At 43.5% G+C, this 18,611-nt stretch overlaps 1 protein-coding gene across 3 annotated transcripts in view; it reads right to left on the bottom strand.

The window, feature by feature from the left end:
• Positions 1-18,611, bottom strand: part of NEURL1 (neuralized E3 ubiquitin protein ligase 1) — a 143,322-nt gene that overhangs the window by 69,304 nt on the left and 55,407 nt on the right. Inside the window, exon 1 of one of the 3 annotated variants that reach the window (XM_015633724.3) lies at positions 14,675-14,916. The exons of the other annotated variants lie outside the window; for them this stretch is intronic. The gene's annotated coding sequence lies outside the window, so the exon portion shown is untranslated. Of the gene's footprint in view, positions 1-14,674; positions 14,917-18,611 lie in introns of those variants that run through there. 3 annotated transcript variants of the gene reach the window in all.

Here is an 18,611-nt window from a genome sequence, read left to right as displayed (position 1 = left end):
AGTTTTTCAGCAGCAGAGAATTGCACCACTCTCTTTGCTTTTAGTCAGAACAGTCTCCAAACTATTTCCATCTGCATCAGTTACCCAAATGTCAAAGATTTCCATTCAATATAAAGTCCAAAAGCAGTCCTAAAGGGAACTTCTTTAAATATATATCTGCTCAGGGTCACCTGGCTGCTTTTTATGCAGGGGGGTTTTGTAGGGTTTATGTTCTTGTGAAATGGAATATGAAAGTGCTTACAAAGGAAATACGACCTGAAATTCTAGTCTTGCTCCACACTGACTAGACCCAAAAGACATTGATTCCACTGGCTTTATTTCCTGTTTGGCAACAAATAAATCCTTAAAGTAAGGGGTTATTTGAGCTAGCAACTTATCAGGCAGGTCAAAATTTACTATTACTTTTACTATTTGGCTACATTTAACATCCTCTTAAATATTTCAGGATTATACGAGCCACATTTTTTTTTTAATTCTTCCTTTTCATTCTTCTCTGCCTATTTCTTCTTGAGGAAGACTCACATAACATACAACCTTCCTCTCTGCTTTCTTTACCATCCCTTCCTCCTTCTTCCTCCTCCTCCCTTGTCACAAATATTAGTTTTTCAGCCACTTCTCTCTTTCAAGTCTTCACCTTCCTTCACTAGCCTCACTTTATCTGGCACATTTCTCTCTCACTTAGGTCTACTCTTTTTCAGTCTTTTGGACTATCCTGGTTTGTTCTCCTCATGTTTCATACCTTCTCATATTAAAAAAACCCAAACAATTCCCTGTCTCCTCAAGTACCTCCTGTGCCCTTGTGAATAACCAAGGCTCTCCAATCTCACAAAGTTATAAAGAGATGGATTTATTTTGGCAGACCACTAGTTAATCTGTAACACATTCCTGCAAAGAAACTTGCACTGGGTACTAAATGAGGCTAAAGTTTCTCATTGAAATGGTGTTTTTTTAGGTACATTGGTGGGATGAAAGTACAGAGCCCCATGCCTGACTCCCACCATCAGCCTCTTAAATTCCCAGTGCACCTGGCAGAGCCAGCTGTAAAGCTCCCAGCCCAGGGCAGGGCACCAGCCCTGCTCTCCAGCAACTTTGATGCACAAATAGAAATTATAAACAAGGACTTTTGCCCAGACCAGGGAGGACTCCAGTAGCATTAGAAGCGTTAACCACACCATAAAATATTATTTTTTTCCAAGCAAATAATATAAGTACTGCTGAGGCAAAACCAGAAGAAAGGGCAACATTTCTCCCTTTATGCAAGAATTTGGCCCTCTACACACACATTCCTTCATTAATCTGTACTTTCTGTACCACAGTCACAAGTGGAATCTAAATTATTGACTTTCCCACTCTCATCTGGCTCTACAGCACATCACTTGCACCAGTTTCAACACCCTTTACAGTAAATAACTCTGTTTCTTTAGCAGACCAGAACTTGAACTTCGACCACTGAATTAAAACATGAAACTTCACCAGCCAGTCAGACCATAAAGTTACAGTTTATTTTTACAAAAATAAACATTATATCTCATGCTTATTCAAAGAGTAAGTGTGAATACTATTCCACCATCCTTCCTAGCAATTCCCAGGCCAGATCCATGAAGTTATCACTTCACGTTTTGCTACAAACAGCTGCTGGAACAGTCCATGGGGGAACTTGCTTTCCTTAGCATTTGCCGCCACAGATCAGCCAGTAGAAGACCAAGGGTGCTGAATCCTTATTGCCTGAGGACAAGAGCACATAGACCTGTTTTATTTCTTTAGAAGTCATCCTACCTGCTACCATCTCATGCTGAATCTCACAAAGACAGAAGAGATGGGTCCAGCCCAGAACTGTTTACAGGTTATAAGAAAAGAAATAGGAATAAGAGGAACATAACTCTGTAAGCAAGCATATGTTTTATCTGTATGTGATTTTAATGAATCTGTTTCTGGAATCATGCTGTTCCATACTCATGGCCAGTGCTATTCCTTGCCCCGGAGGACAGCAGGAGGTGACTCCACACCTCTTCTGCCACCACAACAGCACATGGAAGTCAGTTCTACTCCTCTCTGATTTGCATAGGCAAAAACACACTTCAAACTAGAAGCTCCAAGCCCTTTCATTATAAGCCCTCACAGAACCTCCTCAAACCTCCATGATTATTTTCTAATGACTTGGGTAACAGAGTCAACCCCTCGAAGTTGTTTTGTAGAGGACATACCCCAATGTTTCCTGTGAAAACACACCGAAGAAGTTCTGTCACCCCTGGCTTTGAAATTTAACATCAGTATGTACAAACAGGAAAAAAACTTCACAATAATTCAATTTTCATTAATTTTACATTGCTGCAGATTTACTTTCATGATCTTTCCTGACACAGATGACCAGTTACCAGTTACTGAAGCTGGGTAATATACAGCAGGTGGCACGGGAGGAACACATCATGAAGATGAAAGTCATCATGGAGATGAGGGCATTTCTAAATAGCTGAAAGGAGAGAGATGGGCTAGAAAAGCAAGCCAGCTTGGAATGGGAAGATCACATAGCTTTACAAGTCCTGCAGAGGGGCATTTTTGCATATTGATGTACCGAAAAGAGGAAGAAATTTAATGCCACGTGAGTCAGAGCATTGCTCCTGATAAAGCCACATTCATAGTGTGACTGCCTTGAAGATCACGTGTGAGCTGGAAACAAGCCTAAAGGGCTCAGGGGACTTTATTCTCTTGGTGGAAAGACACATACACTATTTCAGAAAAGCAAGGAGCAATTAAGTGTGGAGACCAATTTGTCCATCCATTTTCCTTGCTTTTTTTAGCTTAAAAAAAGTGTAACATCTTTTACTCAATGTTCAGATAAGGGGCATTTCTTCTGGTAAAAAAAATCAGTGGAGCTTTAATATTTTTAGGGGTTTGCAGGTTTGGGTTTTTGGGGTTTTTTTTTCCAGTACATAAATGCTCCTGTTTATCTAAGCCACAGCACTAAATTATAATGTAATAAGGGCCACACTGCATCCCTGACAGATGCTCCTTCCTGACAGCACAGAGAGATGCAGCTGTTGAACTGGAGTCTGCAAATCCAGACCTCTGGGCCATGAAGCATTTCCCTGATTAATTTTCTGCACCCAAAAGCAGATCTCAATTCTGAATCTGAACCTACTGCTGTAAATAGAGTACACAGAGGAAAAACACAAAATGTTTGATATCAAACTGAAGTTGCACAAATACCAAACCACTATCAATCTGTATTTTGTTCCCCAGAAGGTACACTTCAAAATCTCTGCAATACTCAAGTTATTAAGGGTAATTTGCCCATATTTACACTTTATTACCGTTGCTCACACAGTACTACATACCCCACTCTGCATTAACTGAGCCAGCACTACCAGCCATGTGTGCAGCACAAAATTACTGTTTCTGCCACACCACTAAAGACAAAACTGATAAAGTCTGTCCACAAGGGTTAAAGCATGGATTTTCCAAAGCACAGCATGAAGAAAAGTTGGAAAGCATGTATTGTCATGTAGATATATATACAGCAAATAAATCTCAAAATATTCCAGTTATTAAATGCCAGAGAGCTTCTGAATCTCCAAGCAACTTCTTGTATACTGGGCAGTCTGAAGCTGCAATCAGCCTGGGGATGAGGCATGGCCTGGAGTCCCCAGGGAACAGCTTTGCTGTATGAGGGTTCAGAGCAGAAAGGTCTCTGTGGGATAACTTGTGAGTGGGTAAAGAGAGGTCAGGTAGCCACTCTGCAACTAACAGGATAAAAACATCTCCCAGTAAAATAGCCAAGGTTACAGGATCTCTGCTGAAGTGCACTGTGAGCAGTCAGCTCTCACAAACATTGTGAATGACTTTAGCACTCTTTCAAATCTATCTGTAGTACATTTGAACAATATTTATCTGAATTTTATCCTTTCTGCCATTGGTACAGATAGCCTGGATGTTTTATCCTTTGTTTGATAAATGCCATTGCACGCCTGTGTAGGAAGGATGCAGGGAACTGCAATCACTGCATCTCCATTTTCAGGAATTAATATCTAACATGATACATTATCCTTTGCAGAATCCCAGTGATAGCACTGCCCATTTTCCTAGCTAAGCCTGACTGCTAGGAGCCATGCACTGAACAGCACATACCAAAGAGATCATTTACAGTCAGCAACCTTCCAAAATCCAAGTGTTGAAATACAGAGACACAGTATCAAGATTTTGGATCACCCACCCTTGCTCAAGCAATAGTGCCTTGGGCTGGTCAGAAAGGAGACAGGTTTGCCAGGTTTGTCGCAGCCATGCTGCTCAAAGTCTCTTTGGCCAATTTTGAAAAGCCACTGATGTGCAGAGAGATTAAGAAGAACAGCAACTCCTACCATGCTGTAGCTCCTGTTCCATGTGAGATCTGTATGAGACCAGCACCCATCAAGACTCCCAATCTTCTTCTGCATTCCTTCTAAGCACATAGATTCACTCAGAATCATAAAACAAAAAGGCAACAACATGATAGTCTCTTACCCTTCAGAGATGAAAAAACAGAGGGTGGCATTGAACTAGTTTAAGATAATGAGAAAATAAATTGAGCAGATCTCGTTTTCCAAGTTGCCAAGAAATTCATACCATCAATGATGCCTTTGCAAAAGCAATTATTATAAAGCTCTATTTTATATTTGATAATCTGATTCTATTTGGTGTGCAAAGACAAAAGACATTTTGATCTGGGATACTTCAGTACATTATAGCCACCCATATATTTCCATCTTCCAGAGAGTTTTTTTTAAAACTTTTTCTTTTTTATCTCAGTCTCTTTATAAGCTGCCATTTTTTTAACCTTTGAAAAATACCAGCTCTTAGCAACCCTTATGTCTTCAGTCAGTCTTCAAACAGCCCTAGAGAAAAGTTTTATTTAAAGTACTTTTAGTTGAGTCAGTGAATATTAGATATAGGCAGATCAGAGATGAAACTGTGGCTTTCAAAACTCTCACCCAAAAGCCTTTCCTTTACTCTCTTCCTCCCAAAAGCTAAAGAAAATGAAACATTTCTATCTTTCTTCTGACCAAAAGCCTGGTCTAATGAACAGAAAATAAAATCCAGGATTTGTTTCATTCCAAAACATTATCCCAAACACTCTTGCCACCAAGCTGCCATTTGACTAGTTTCTAACATTTAGGCTTTCCAGCCAAAGAAAGGATAAAACCATGGAGAAATTTTCCTTAAGCAAAAGATGTTTACCGGAAGTCTTCTTTATTTTACAGCAGGAACCAACCCAGAGCAGAGATCACATTTACGCCAGAGCTCTGACAAATGCCTGTTGAGCTGCAGCACTTAAACCACTTGCATTTTAAACAGCAGTTTGTCAAGTGATACTAATTATTTGGGAGGTCTCTGCTCCTAGAAACGTAAACATTTCTTTTCATACCAATCACATTTTCTTTTCCATGTGATGCTTCCAGCAGAGGCTGAAATTAAAATGGCTTCTTTGTGTGTCACAATGTGGTTTATGGCTCAAATCCCCCTCTACTCTGGCAAACAGGGTATAGTGTTGCCCTGGGGCTCTGCATAGCACCTTCCCATCCCTGTTTGTAGGCAGAAACCTTCGCTCCACGGGTGGAGAGCTCTCCCCAGATAAAACCCATCCACTTTTCTCAAGGCTGCACAGCTTCCCTCTGGCTGATAACACAGGTCTGGGACTTGCAGTAGCCTGAGGATCACTTAACTTCATAAAACAAGCTAAGGGATCAGTTGCTAGGGAGCACTGCAGGGAACTGACAAACAGGCTCTTGCAAGAGTCCGAGTCAAAAAACCCACAACCAATTCCCAGATCTGCCAAGGCGCAACTCAAATGCAGGCACATGTTTCCTTCAAACTCCCTCCTGGTTCAACAGGCACTGCCTGGGCTCTGCTTAAGCCAGGCCACAAGCCTCAGAGTTTCTTGAAAAACACCATTTCAGTCCCACCCCAGTATCTCACAGCAGGTCCTGCTTTTACTGACTAGTCTATTGGCCAAAAACTTCCAGTGTTGTATCCACACGGCGCCACGTGGCTGCACAGCAGGGCCTATCACAGAGAAAATCTGGCAGTGTCAGCCAGAAAAAGTATCATGAAATCACAGCAAGTAACCCAAAGACTTTACCAGAAGTGACACTAACCAGCATTTTCGGAGTCACACTGAGCCATCTGCAAGTCGCTTGTGCGAACTTTCTTCTTAGGGTAGTCAAAGATGGGATCAGCCTCTGCTATTCAGGAAAACTTTATAGAGAAGTCACATCCGTCCTCCTTGGGACAAGTGTTGGGTCTTTTTCTGTTTTCCAGACCTCATCAAAGTCTCCTGTGAGCAAGTTGCTGAGCCTTGGGAGCTGACCCAGCATGTCTGGGTAGGTCACCTTGCATGGACCTACATCACACAGCCTCTGTGCAGAACCAACCTGTGAGATACAACGTGATGGGGCAAAGTCAGACCATGGGTACAAGGGTTACTTGACCCCTCTGTGTTCCCTCTCTGTATGTAAACAGGATGTGTTTACTGGTACAAGCAGAAGAGGATGTACATTGAATCACAAAAAGGAGCTGATTTTCATAGCAAGGGGCCTTGGTTTAACACAAAGGTTTCTCATGAAAAAAGTTATTTTAACTTGATGGAGCAGGCCAGAACTTCAGATTTCTGCTGATGCTGGCTGTTAGGGGAGAGGCAACCAGGAGCACACTGTACCATGTTCATGAATGTATACAGCTTTTATTATATGACCATTTTACTATTTCCCCTCTTCTTTAAAACAAAAGCGCTATCAATGTGTGTAATGAGGAAAGTAGAATCATGCATCTGATCAATTATCATGTTTCACTCTGAGCCCACCCCCTTCCAGCTATCAGGCTCATGGTAAATCTCAGATAAACCAAAGGACTCCTCTCCCCAGCACCATCAACTGCAGTCATCTTAAATGTTATTTTTAATGCCAAAGAATTACAGCGTTCCTTCAAGAGACAATCAAGGACAGAGTAAAGGAACAGAAATACTGGTGGGACTAACTCAACAAGAGTTACAGAGAAGGTGACTCTGACTCATTTTGGACTCAAGAAATACATTTTCAAAGTAAAACATTGATTTAGAGGGGAATAAACAAGAAGAAAATGAAAGTACAACAGTGATCATAGGGATCAAACCCAGAACAAAGTCCAGGGACCCACAGGGCTGAAGTACGTGCAACGACCATGGGCACATGTGCTGCAGAGCTTGTGGCTCACAGCTATACTCATATATAGCTCAGCACCCTGCTGTGTCATCACTGATCCCTGACAACTCCTGAGAGCAAACATTAATTACACCCTTTGGTTTGCTTTCACTTTTCATGAAACTACCTTTCCTTTAGGATTAATTTTTAGACTGTTGATTAATTTTTAGACTGTTCTTGATGCAATCCTATACACATATAGACACCATTAATGCAAAATTCTGTACTGAAACTGAAGCAGCTGTATCAGTTTTGAGATTATATGTATAGAGATAACCTCTTTTTAATTCCTCCTAATGTCTGCAATGGTAGTCATATTTGTTTAGTACATTTATTTAATACTATTAACAATATGAACTTTCAGGCTGTCTGTGGGAATACTTGCTTTGATTAAGTATGAAAATGATTCCCTAGAACATGTCAGTAGATCCTATAAACCTCCCAAGAGACACCTGCTGCCTCTAAATTAATTGAGTGACAGATTAATAAATCACCCATAATTCTTAAGAAAACAGGAGAAGTAAGGAAGAGGTGAAGAAGGATCAGAGCAAAGAATGCATTCACATAGAGAAGGGAAAGGAGCAGTCCAAGAGAGGACAAATTAGACAACAAAATGTGTCAAACAACATTCAGTCCTGAGGTCCCACCAGAACAGAGCATCAAAGCTGACAGAAAAGTTAATGAGAAAATGCCATGAAAGCAACGGATAAAATGAGAACAGGAACAGTTTTTGCTTTCACCATTGGAGCAAGATCCCTACACTCAAAAACTGCCATGGCTAATAAAAAACTCATTTGCCTTTCAGAATAAATAAAGCCATTTTCAAGTATAAACATGGCTACCCATAAAATCGCCACATACAGAGATCCTACACTTCCTGTCAGAAGTGTTGTCAGCAGCTGATAATGCTCTATTATCGGTCACCTTGGGACACTGGCAGGTGGCACACAGGTCAGAGGCACACACTGAAATAATCTCTGGAACTTCCACTTCCACTTTCAGCAAATGCCAACACTGTTTTGGCACCCTGCCCAAGGTCTTCTGCACCAGTTAATCCAACCCTGAACAGGATTAATTTCTCATACACACAGACTCTTTTGCTTTCAGGGCTATATTGCAATTGTGCTGAAAGTAGAGGGAGTTCAGAAATAACCTGTTCTCCTCAGTCCTGTATGAGTTCTCAAAAAGCAACTGTCAGAAGGATACAGGAGATGTTCATCCCTTAGTGAGTCTGATATCATCACCAGTCACTCCATCAAATGATAAGTTACCCCAAAATCTAGGCAATAACTCAGAGATTATTAGAACATAAATCAACAGTAATTTTCACAGAAACCTCACTAGCAGTTGGAGTTGTAGGTCTTTCTTTTTGGTGTTGCTGTTTCTTATCTCTTCTCAGATATTCACAGTTTTAGTTAGGTGTAAGAAGATGGAAATTATTAAATTAGAATATATGTGTGTGTTAGAGAACAATGCTGTTTAGTGATATTAACTATAAGGGTAAATTGAGTAATTAGAATGGCTATTGCAGTACAGGCAAGGAACAGACAGCGAGAAATGAAGTGTGGGGCTGATTTCAGCACATGCATATAGATACATCATTTATCACTCTACAGGGAATTCACAGAAAGAGAAAAATAGAGCTCTACAGTGCAAAGTAAGACCGAAAGAAGTTGCACACCGTAGCCGTTTTTCACTAGGGAAATGGCCTCCACCCTCTGCTCTTCCCCAGAGCCCTTCAGCTGCTGCTCAGCAGCTGTCATGGGGGCTAAGGCTGTCACACAGCACCCAAATGTCCTGGATCTCCCACCAACATGTGCGAACAAGACCCAGAAATTGTTTTCCAAGAGAACAAAATGTGGAGGAAGGATCATGTCAGGGCTTCACACTCTTTTCTACAGGAATAAATGACCAGCCAGGAAGGAAAGGAAAGACCATGGAAAATGAGATCCCAATGAAATGGGAAACAAACCCAGATAGAAACCCAAAAGCCTATTGCCATGCAGTGTGGATGAAGTCCTGCTATAATCTAATTCCTGCTTCCTTCTTCCATTTTGCAGCACACAAGTGTGGCTGCATTGCTCACCAGACCTACACGTGGGTGGTTTAAATCCAGTAATGCATAACACTTAATTGATCCTCTGTGCACACCACACAAAGACACACATGCTGTAATTTATATTGTATTCACAATCCACAGAGCACCTTCTGCAAGCAGTTCAAAAACCTCAGCCATTCCGATGGAAAATCACACCTGTCAATCAGCACCATCTCCCGAGCTAAAAACCAGACATACTCTCTCTTGGGACTTCTTTGCAATTACATTTATGACATACTATTATAGTTTGAAAAACATAGCACAAGATACCTTTTCCCCTACTCGTTGTAAAAATGATTCCACAGCAAATGAATTGCTGGTGACGTGAGTAATTAAAGAAAAAGTGAAACAAAGCCCTGCAACTAATGAGTTATTAATAATTACAAGAGGTAGTAGGGACAGTTACTGATCAAATGTGCAGATAAGCAGACTCACATATCCCCTGCACGTGGACTAACCCACAGTGTATACTCTAGCTAGCCAAAAGCCCTTTGAAGAGGTGTGTAGTGTCATCACTAACCTCTGCACGCCTACATACACTGAATCTCTCTCCCACACAGCGCAGCAGCTTTCTTGGCTAAACCATCCCTTTGTGTTAGTTTGATTCTTAGTGAAAGCAACATAAAAAGTACACAGGTGTTTGGGGATTTTTTTCCCTTAGAATGAATCTCCTAGATTTGGCCGCTAAAATCAAGAATAGGATCTTCTACAAATATGAGCTCATGACCAGACGGAGGCATGAAAAACAACTGCAGCAGATGAAATTTGTATCAAACACATAAGAAGAACACAGGCATTATGACATATGCATCTATTAGACTTTTCTTACAAGCATGATTAGCTAGCAAGTATTTTAATATAATTATTTAATAAACCCTGATTCTGTTATAGAAATAGTGTAGTATACAGTCATTTTTGTAAAAAACAGCTTTCTGTGAATCACAGGGAACCATATCAACATCTCCTGTTGATACGTGTTAAGCACTGCATATATAGATATTACATTTTAAATAGAAAGTAAACATCCTGCCCATCAAGGTTGTGTTACCTTTGAACCTCCTATTTCAACTTCTTGCTGTGTAGACTGCTCTGGAGATCATCTCAGGGACTTCTACAAGGGTGGTGGGAAAGCAAGAGGGAATGGGAAAGAGGAACAGAGACAGGCACAGTGCCAGGCGAAGGGACATGCTTGAGTGGGTTTCAGCATTGCACAGAGAATACTCCCATGACCAAACATCTCAAGCCATCAGAAAACTCTTCAAAAACAAAGGTGCTGCTTTTCATGGTACCATCAATTTGGGCTTGTTTGGTAGCAGGGAATAAAGTCAGAAGTGGACCTCTCTTAGGAAGCTCAAGTAGCTGGTACTTTAGTGACACTAGCTGAAACCTTATTCCTCCTCCCAGTCCCATGAGGTGGGAAACTTTCCTTCAGGTGACTCAGGGCCCACTAAGCATCCACCAACTCCACCCTTAGGGCAGGTGAGCATGGCTCTGCAGCAATGTATCAATGGGAAAGCAGCATTTTCACCCAGGGAGATGCCTATGCATGCGAGCCAGTGTGTACCTCACGGTGTGGCTCAAATAGGATCAGCAGCACTGGCTTGCAGGACTTCACTCGGTAGACCCAAGCATCAGTGTAGGTCCAGGGACATCCAGTGTCACCACCATGGCCATGCAACCCCCCGCATGACACATCACCCACGTGTGGCTTTTCCTGAGCCAAAGGAGTCTCCCCTATCCAGCAGGATTGCTGCGTATCTTTTCTGTTTGGAAGCAGATTTGTAAGTGAAAGGGGGTAAAATAATGCCAGGTGTTCCTCATGATGGTCTGTGTGTGTTTGCACCTGACTACTGTAAACCTAGAATCGCAGAATCATTAAGACTGGAAAACATCTCAAACATAACCAAGACCAACTCCTAACCAGCCCTGCCATGTCCACCACTAAACCATGTTCCTAAGCACCACAGCTACATGCCTCCTGAACACTTCCAAGGACAGTGATTCCACCACTTCCCTCGGCAGCCTGTTTTAATGCTTGACTGCCCCTTCAAAGAAGAAATTTTTTCTAATATCCAATCAAAACTTCTCCTGGCACAATGTGAGATCATTTCCTCTTGTCCTTACCCCTTGCTGCTTGGGAGAATAGGCTGACCCCTGCCTCACTACAGCCTCCTGTCAGGCAGCTGTAGAGAGTGATAAGGTCTCCTCCTAGCCTCCTTTTTACCAGGCTAAACAGCCCCAGCTCCCTCAGCTGCTCCTCAAATGATTTACTCTTCACACCCTTCAACAGCTCTGTGGCCCTTCTCTGGACTCACTTGGTTCCTCAATGTCCTTCCTGGACTGGGGGCCCCAGAACTGGACACAGCCCTTGAGGTGCAGCCTTGCTAGTGCCAAGTACAAAGGGACAATCCCTTCCCTGGTCCTGCTGGCCACACCATTGCAGATAAAGGCTAGGATGCCATTAGTCTGGGCCCACTGTTCAGCTGGCTGTCAGCCAACACCCAACCTCTGTTCTTACATCAGGGAACCCACAGTTTTCTAAAACCAACAACCTGATTTTATGGTGCCTCCCTCAAGAGCCACTTCAGGAGCTTTTATCTCAATTTACTTTTATGACCCTGGCAAGGTTAGGGTGTGCCCAGGCAGAGGCAGGGACCCAGCACCTGGGCATCTCAGGGAAACTTGCTTTCTGCCCAGGACCAGCTCCGAGCACGTGCAGTACCACCACACCTGAGCTAATTTTCAGTGAACAGTTAGGTGCTTGTAAAAATCCCAGCTCATCCTTGCAACATGGAGAGGTCACCAGAAATATCTGGAGGACATTGGTTAATTACCTGTGCTATGTAAAAGAAAGATTGTCAATCCCAAGGCTATCAATACAACTCCTTTCAGTATTGTTACATTCACTTTCAATTTGACTTATGAGAAATGGATACAGATTCTGTTCTCTTTACTCAGCTATTTTGAGATACATGTGAAACACAAATATTCAACAGAAAGATGGAACTGGAAGAACAGTAGCCACAGACAAACCACAAGTGCAGATGTAGTCTATTTTTGTTAAATGTGCCTTTGTAGCACAGTTGTTTTTTTTAATATAATCCCTATTTTTTTTCAAGTGTCACTGTGCTGAACAGAGCAGTGCATCACCTCTGTATATAACACAGCCTGTAGCCCCTCTGTTTGAAGAGGAAAATTTGAGTTAATTACCCACATCACCTCATTAGTCTCCATCTCTCAACAAATAAAAATTAAAGAGAAGCATGCTTGCTGGAGTAGAATCGCTGAAAGGCAGAAGTTGCAAGATTACTGTGCCCTGCGCTGCCAGCTGCAGGCAGAAGAAGGCCCCAACAGGAATGCCAAGCCCCTGGCACATACAGGAAACATTTTATATTTTTTTTATTCTTTCACTAAATTTTTTTAAAAATACATTCAAATAACACTTCAAAGGGGAAAAGACACTTAAAATCACAAGAAAGAAGCACTTAAAATCACAAGACAAAAGCCAGAGCTTTTTTTTTTTTCTTCGTGACCCAGCAGTACAATTATTCTGCATACTGCATGCATATCATGAGGTAAAATAAGAAATAAGGTCAGGCCACAGAAACTTCAGAACATAAACAATGAACAAATAAAAATCTCTATCATCTTGCTAAATATCTTTAGGGAGAGTGATGTACTTCCTAACTATGTTCCTCAAACTATAGGGTTTGGACTTGGTAGAAAATATGAGAAGAATCAGGGCTGTAATATGAATATTCACAGTGTAAATGTATGTACCTCATGTACCTCTATTCAAAGAAAGGATATGAGATACTCCAAACTCACGCAGAGTTTTACCTGTGTCTTTCATATCCATGTTTATTATTGTGACAAGGAAGGGTCTCTGAAAACTCCATTCACACCTCACTGAGCATGCTGCACACTTACTATGCCCAAACCCATACTGAACATTTCAGAGCAAAACACAAGTTTAATACTAAGGACTGCAGTATTCTCACAGAAGTATTTATTGCACGAGATTTGTGCAGGCAGGGACATGGCTCATATTGCACGCTGTCCATAGATTCATATTCTGGTTTAACGCTGGTCTGTGCAGGGCATTCCAGTCCCTCTCCAGCTCCTCCCTCGCCCCGCTGTACATCACCCTACAAACCCAGGGAGAGGGCTTTACTCAACAGCCTCGGCTTCGTCAATTCACATCAACATTCATTCCAAACCTTATCAATTCAGCGAAGAAGAAACTGCTGGTGGAAAGGAGAAATAAGGTGACTGCTCCGAGAGCGCGCTCAGCTGCCTGGCCGAGCCCATCGGGGCCGGTGTTTCCCGGCGGGGCTGTCAGCGCACACGGATACACACGGACACAGTTACTTTTCCTTCGACCCTAACACGTCCCAGCAAGCCCATGAGCTGCCTGGGCAGGTATCTACGCCTTATCGCCGCGGTGCAGCCAGATCAGCCCCATTCCAGGCCGGGCTCCCTCCCTGGCCAGCCCCGCTCCTGGAGCGGGATGCTCCGGGAGGACGAGTCGGGCAGGACCCGCATCTCCGGCATCCCCCGCCGCACCTTTCCCAGCCGCCTCCCGCGGCGGCGGGGCGGTCGGTCCTTACCGTAGAGCAGGTTTCTCGTCACCTGCCCTCCCATGTCGGCGCAGCCCCCGCCCGGCTCCGGCTCCACTCCGCAGTCCCCGGCCCACGCGGGACCCGGCTGCCCCGCGCCGGCAGCCTCCGCCCACACCCGCGCCTCCCGCCGCGGCACCGGCGCTCCGAGCTGTCATCTTTATTTACATAAGAAGGAGGAGACTTCGAGGCTTCCTGAAATAGCTGCCGGCGTTTCACCGATGCAGCGTGTCCCCCCTCCCCACGCACACAGCGCGGTCCCGCAGCGCGGAACGCGGCAGGCGAAGGCATCCACGCGTGGCGCTGTGCGGGACCGCCGCGGCTGCCGGCCGGGCTCAAACCCGGCGGTACCCGCAGCCCCGGCAACGCTCAGAACAAAGCCGGAGGCACCGCTGGCTCCACGGGGGTGGAGAAAAAAAAAAAGAAAAGAAAATAAAAATTAAGAACTCTTTTATAAAATCAAACTACCCTGGCCATGTGAAACTTTCGCTCCCCACTGCAAAACCCTGGAATAAATTAGAAGGGGGAAAAAGAAAAGGTAAACAAATTTATTACCAGACATCACCACACCAGTCTTCAAACGGCCTTTGCAGGTTAACTATTAATTATTTAATAGCAAAGAAGTGCTCGAAACGCAAAATGGTTCGCTGCAGACTGAAATATCAAAAACATTACCCCCCGTAAACTCTTTTGTGCGGGGCTCGCATGCTCAGCCCAGATACAATGCTTCCTGCGCTCCAGCTCATTACCTCTGCTGATGGATAATGGCCAGCGTTAGAAAAAGCGGGGGGATGCCGAGAGTGGTGCAAGGAGGTGCGCAGGGGACCGCAGCCAGGGATGGTTCCTCGGTTGCTCTCTGCATCCCGCAGTTCGTGCAGGAGCGCGCTCGTTCCCTCCTCTCCATCTCCAGCACCGCACGCCCCTGCCCACTCACTCATCTCCCTGCATTTTTCCTGTCCACTTCTCTGTGGGTAAATTAGCACAGCAGGCACCGAGCTGCCACAGCCAGCCGCGGCAGATCCCAGCTGGCTCGTTTAAAACTAGCTCATGCATCTTTATGCTGCGCAGCAGTCGCTCTTCTCTCTGCAAAGGAGCGGGAGTCAAACTTGTGCAGCCGCGAGTGCAGCCCTGCCTCCCAACTCTTACCATGGTGTTGGGCAAATCCTGCCATCCCACTGCCTCGATTCTGTCACCGGAAAAAGGGGGAAATAAGATTTTCTCTTGCCTGTGTTGTAAGGATTATTTGCTTAGGACGTCTGTGTGCTGAGGTCTCAGCACTTCTGGAGGAAAAAAACCAAAAAAACCCAACAACAACAAAAAGAAAAGGAAAAAAAAAAAAAAAAAACAGTGCAAAAAAAGCCCAAGCCAAAAAGCATAGTCAGGGTGTTTGCACTAGTGCTGCGTGCTTGAGGAAAGCTGTGTCCAGCATTTTCAACCTGCAAGAGGAGCCTCTCCCGAGCCCTCCATCCAGTCACTACTGCCTGCTCACCCACTGCTCCCATCTGCCCAGCCGAGACATGCACCCGGACCCCAGAGCCAAGCAGCAGCTCTTCATCAGCTGAGCAGTGCACAGGCATCACTCTGCTCATTCCTGCCCCAAGTCACACTCTGCAGAGCTCATGGCAGCTTCTTGGCAGAATAATCTTACTTTTTTTTCCTTCTGTTTATTTTTCCCCCTCCCCAGATGATGCTGCATTTACAGCAGCAGCAGGTGGGGTGAGGACTCATCCCCAGGAGCATTGTGGTGTGGCCCCTACACCCCAGTGGGTGCAGGACGTGTCTCAGGTCACACCAACCCATCACAGCACCCTGCTCTCTCACTGGCTGCTGGGGACCCACGGATGTCACAAGGATACTGCTGGTTTCATCTTCTGGGGGTCACCTCACCCTCTCAGGCTGATGGCAAAGGGTCCAGAAATTTACAACATCAAATACCATGTTTCACTTGGATGAATGAAGATTGACTTGGACATTCAATCCCAACTTTTCTCCCTCAGTTTCTCATTTCAACTCTGCTTTCCATCCTTACCTTAATCTTGCTACAGGTCTGTGAATAATTGACTTCTTGGTTGACTGCCTCAAAAAAAAGATTGCTAAGAAAAAAATATAATTTCATGTTGGCCCAAAAATGAATGCTTTGTACATCTCACTGAGCAAAATTTTTCTTTAACTCAAAATGAAGCATTTTATTTCAGTTATTTTTACCTCATTTTTTTCAAGTTACGGTCATCCAATCCAACTCTGAAATTATATCCTTAAAAAAAAAAAATAAGCCCTTTGTTTTGAATATACCAAAAGGAAAACTGTGAATTGCTATCTTGTCTGATTATTTTATTTTTTTCCAACTTATTGGCTTTATTTGTTTGTCTGAAGGGGAGGGTGGAGAGGGCAGACTGCCAGAGTGAGTCATCCTGTTTGGCAGAAAATTATAAACAATTTCAATTGATTTTAAATTTGGGGGTTTTTTTCCAGCATCCCCTCCTACCTCTGAACGTCCCCCTGTGCTGTGGAGCAGCTCCTGGGTAACACAGACCCTCAGAGCCATCCACAGCAGTAGAATGGCCTGATTGCCCTGTTCTGTGATAATTCCTTGAGGATTATTTGCCATATGGCAAATCTTTCCTTCACAGACACATCACACTGAAACTGCTGATTTGTTCTGGTCACCTCCAAGCCCATTTCAGACCTTTATCTATTCCAAATTACTCCTTCATCTTTCATGTTTCAGATTCTCCCCTAGACAAAGGGAAAACCTACCTATTGCCCTGTTCCTGTATTTCAGTTCTCTCTGTCGATACACTCTAGGTCCCCTTGGGGTGTTTCTTTGCCCTTGTCAATAAGGATAAGGCCTCCCATTTTGGTGTCAGGTATAAAAATCAATAACATCACTGTTTGCACTCCCTTCTAAATCACTGACAAAGGCATTAGGTTGGACCCAACAAAAACCCAGCCCCTAAATCCATTTCCATTCATGAACTGCATCCAGCAAACTCCGGCCAAACAGCAGGGTTGCTGTCCAAGCCAGGAGGAATCTGCTGCAGGAGTATTTTGAGGCAGTGTCTGATCTTGCTAAATATACTTATTAACCACAAGAGTAGGATGCTGAGGCTGCAGAGCACTTCTGAAAATAGATTCACGGTCATCAATCCGTGTATTAACTAAAACCTTGGATCTTTCCAAGCAGCCTTGAGCAGACAATGGGGCACCTCTCCCAGCCCTCCCAGGATAAAATCCCTAGACCTGGGTACCAGGCAGGGTGGCCAGGAAGGGTTATGACTATCTGCATTGCTTTCCTGGTGTCCTGGTAAGAAGGTCAGCAAGGAGGATGCCAAAGAACCATCATGGTCTGGGAAAAGACATCCCAACACAGCCAAAGAGCACATTCAACCCTGACTGAGGGAACGCAGAAGAGACATCTGCAGGGAACCACAGCAGGGAGAACCAGCTCTGCAGAGACTTGTCTTGCACAGGAGGAGACACAGAAAAAGATAAAAAAAGAGAAGAAGAAAAGGATGAAAACTCCAGCTCAGAGACATCAAGGATAAGACCATACTTCTGCACAGGCTAGGCCAAGAAAATGAAAATCCAGTTCATGAAAGCCTCGTGTAGCTAGAAGTCCTTTGGAACTGTATTTGACTCTATGGAGAATTGGAGTTAACACTTCATTAGCGAGACAAGACAAGAAATAAAACCTCCCTTGATGGGGGTTTCATCTCCTTTAACAGTGCTGCAATTAGAGACATCCAGCCAAGAAACAGTCCAAAAAGTTTCCTTGTATCAGCATGGGTGAAAAGTGGCAACTCTGGAAATCAATCTAATATTCACCAGGTATATGGAATCTTCTCTTAATGACTTTTAGGTCTAAAAGTTGAAATCAGTTTCTCTATTACTACTTACACTTGATTCTATGATAACACACAGATTGACTAGAAAATGCCTTTTTTTTACTCAATGCAGTAGCTCCCAGCTACTGGAGCTCATCTAGGAAGATGGGATAATTTACAGGTACACATTCTTAGGTCTCTTTTCAGAATGAGTCTCTGACTGCTACTAGGGGGAAACTTCACCTGTACAGAAAACATATTTCCTTCAGGAACCTCTGCCTTGTAACTTCAGAGGAAAAATTATATTCTCAGCAGGAAAGCATCCAAGAAAAAAATGTCTCACCAGTATGCACAAGAAACAGCTATGAAACCTTGCCTTCTATGCATTCTTTTAAAATTAATTTATTGCTATTAACAGAGGTGACTTAGACAAAGGTGTGTCTCCACCTTCAATCCTTTATCTGTGATGCAATGACACAGATACTGCTGTAGCAAGCAATGTGCTGATTAGTTGACCTTTTTGCAGCCATTTGGGAATATAATGAGTTATGTCATTATTAAACATTATTATAAAGCTGCAGCTCTGGATGAAAGACAAATCTCATAGCGTAAGTCAAAGGAAATTCAAAATTCTGGCTTAAATTCTTAAAATCAAAATCACGACTCATACCTACAAATTACAGCACTTCAACTGCTAACCCAGGTGGCTCAGTTATCCCAATACAATTCTCTGCAGGCACAGCAGGAAGGGGAATTTAAGGACAGGAAAAATCTTTAGGCTGACTAACCACCTCCCATTTGCACTTAGCTTAAATGAGACATCAGCTGTGTTTGCCTTAGTGACAGGAGCTGCAGCAGCACA

This window comes from Parus major, chromosome 6 (genome assembly GCF_001522545.3).
Source record: "Parus major isolate Abel chromosome 6, Parus_major1.1, whole genome shotgun sequence".
NCBI lineage: Eukaryota > Metazoa > Chordata > Aves > Passeriformes > Paridae > Parus > Parus major.
The sequence above is the reverse complement of the archived record's forward strand: the minus strand, read 5'-3'. Positions and strand labels throughout refer to the sequence as shown.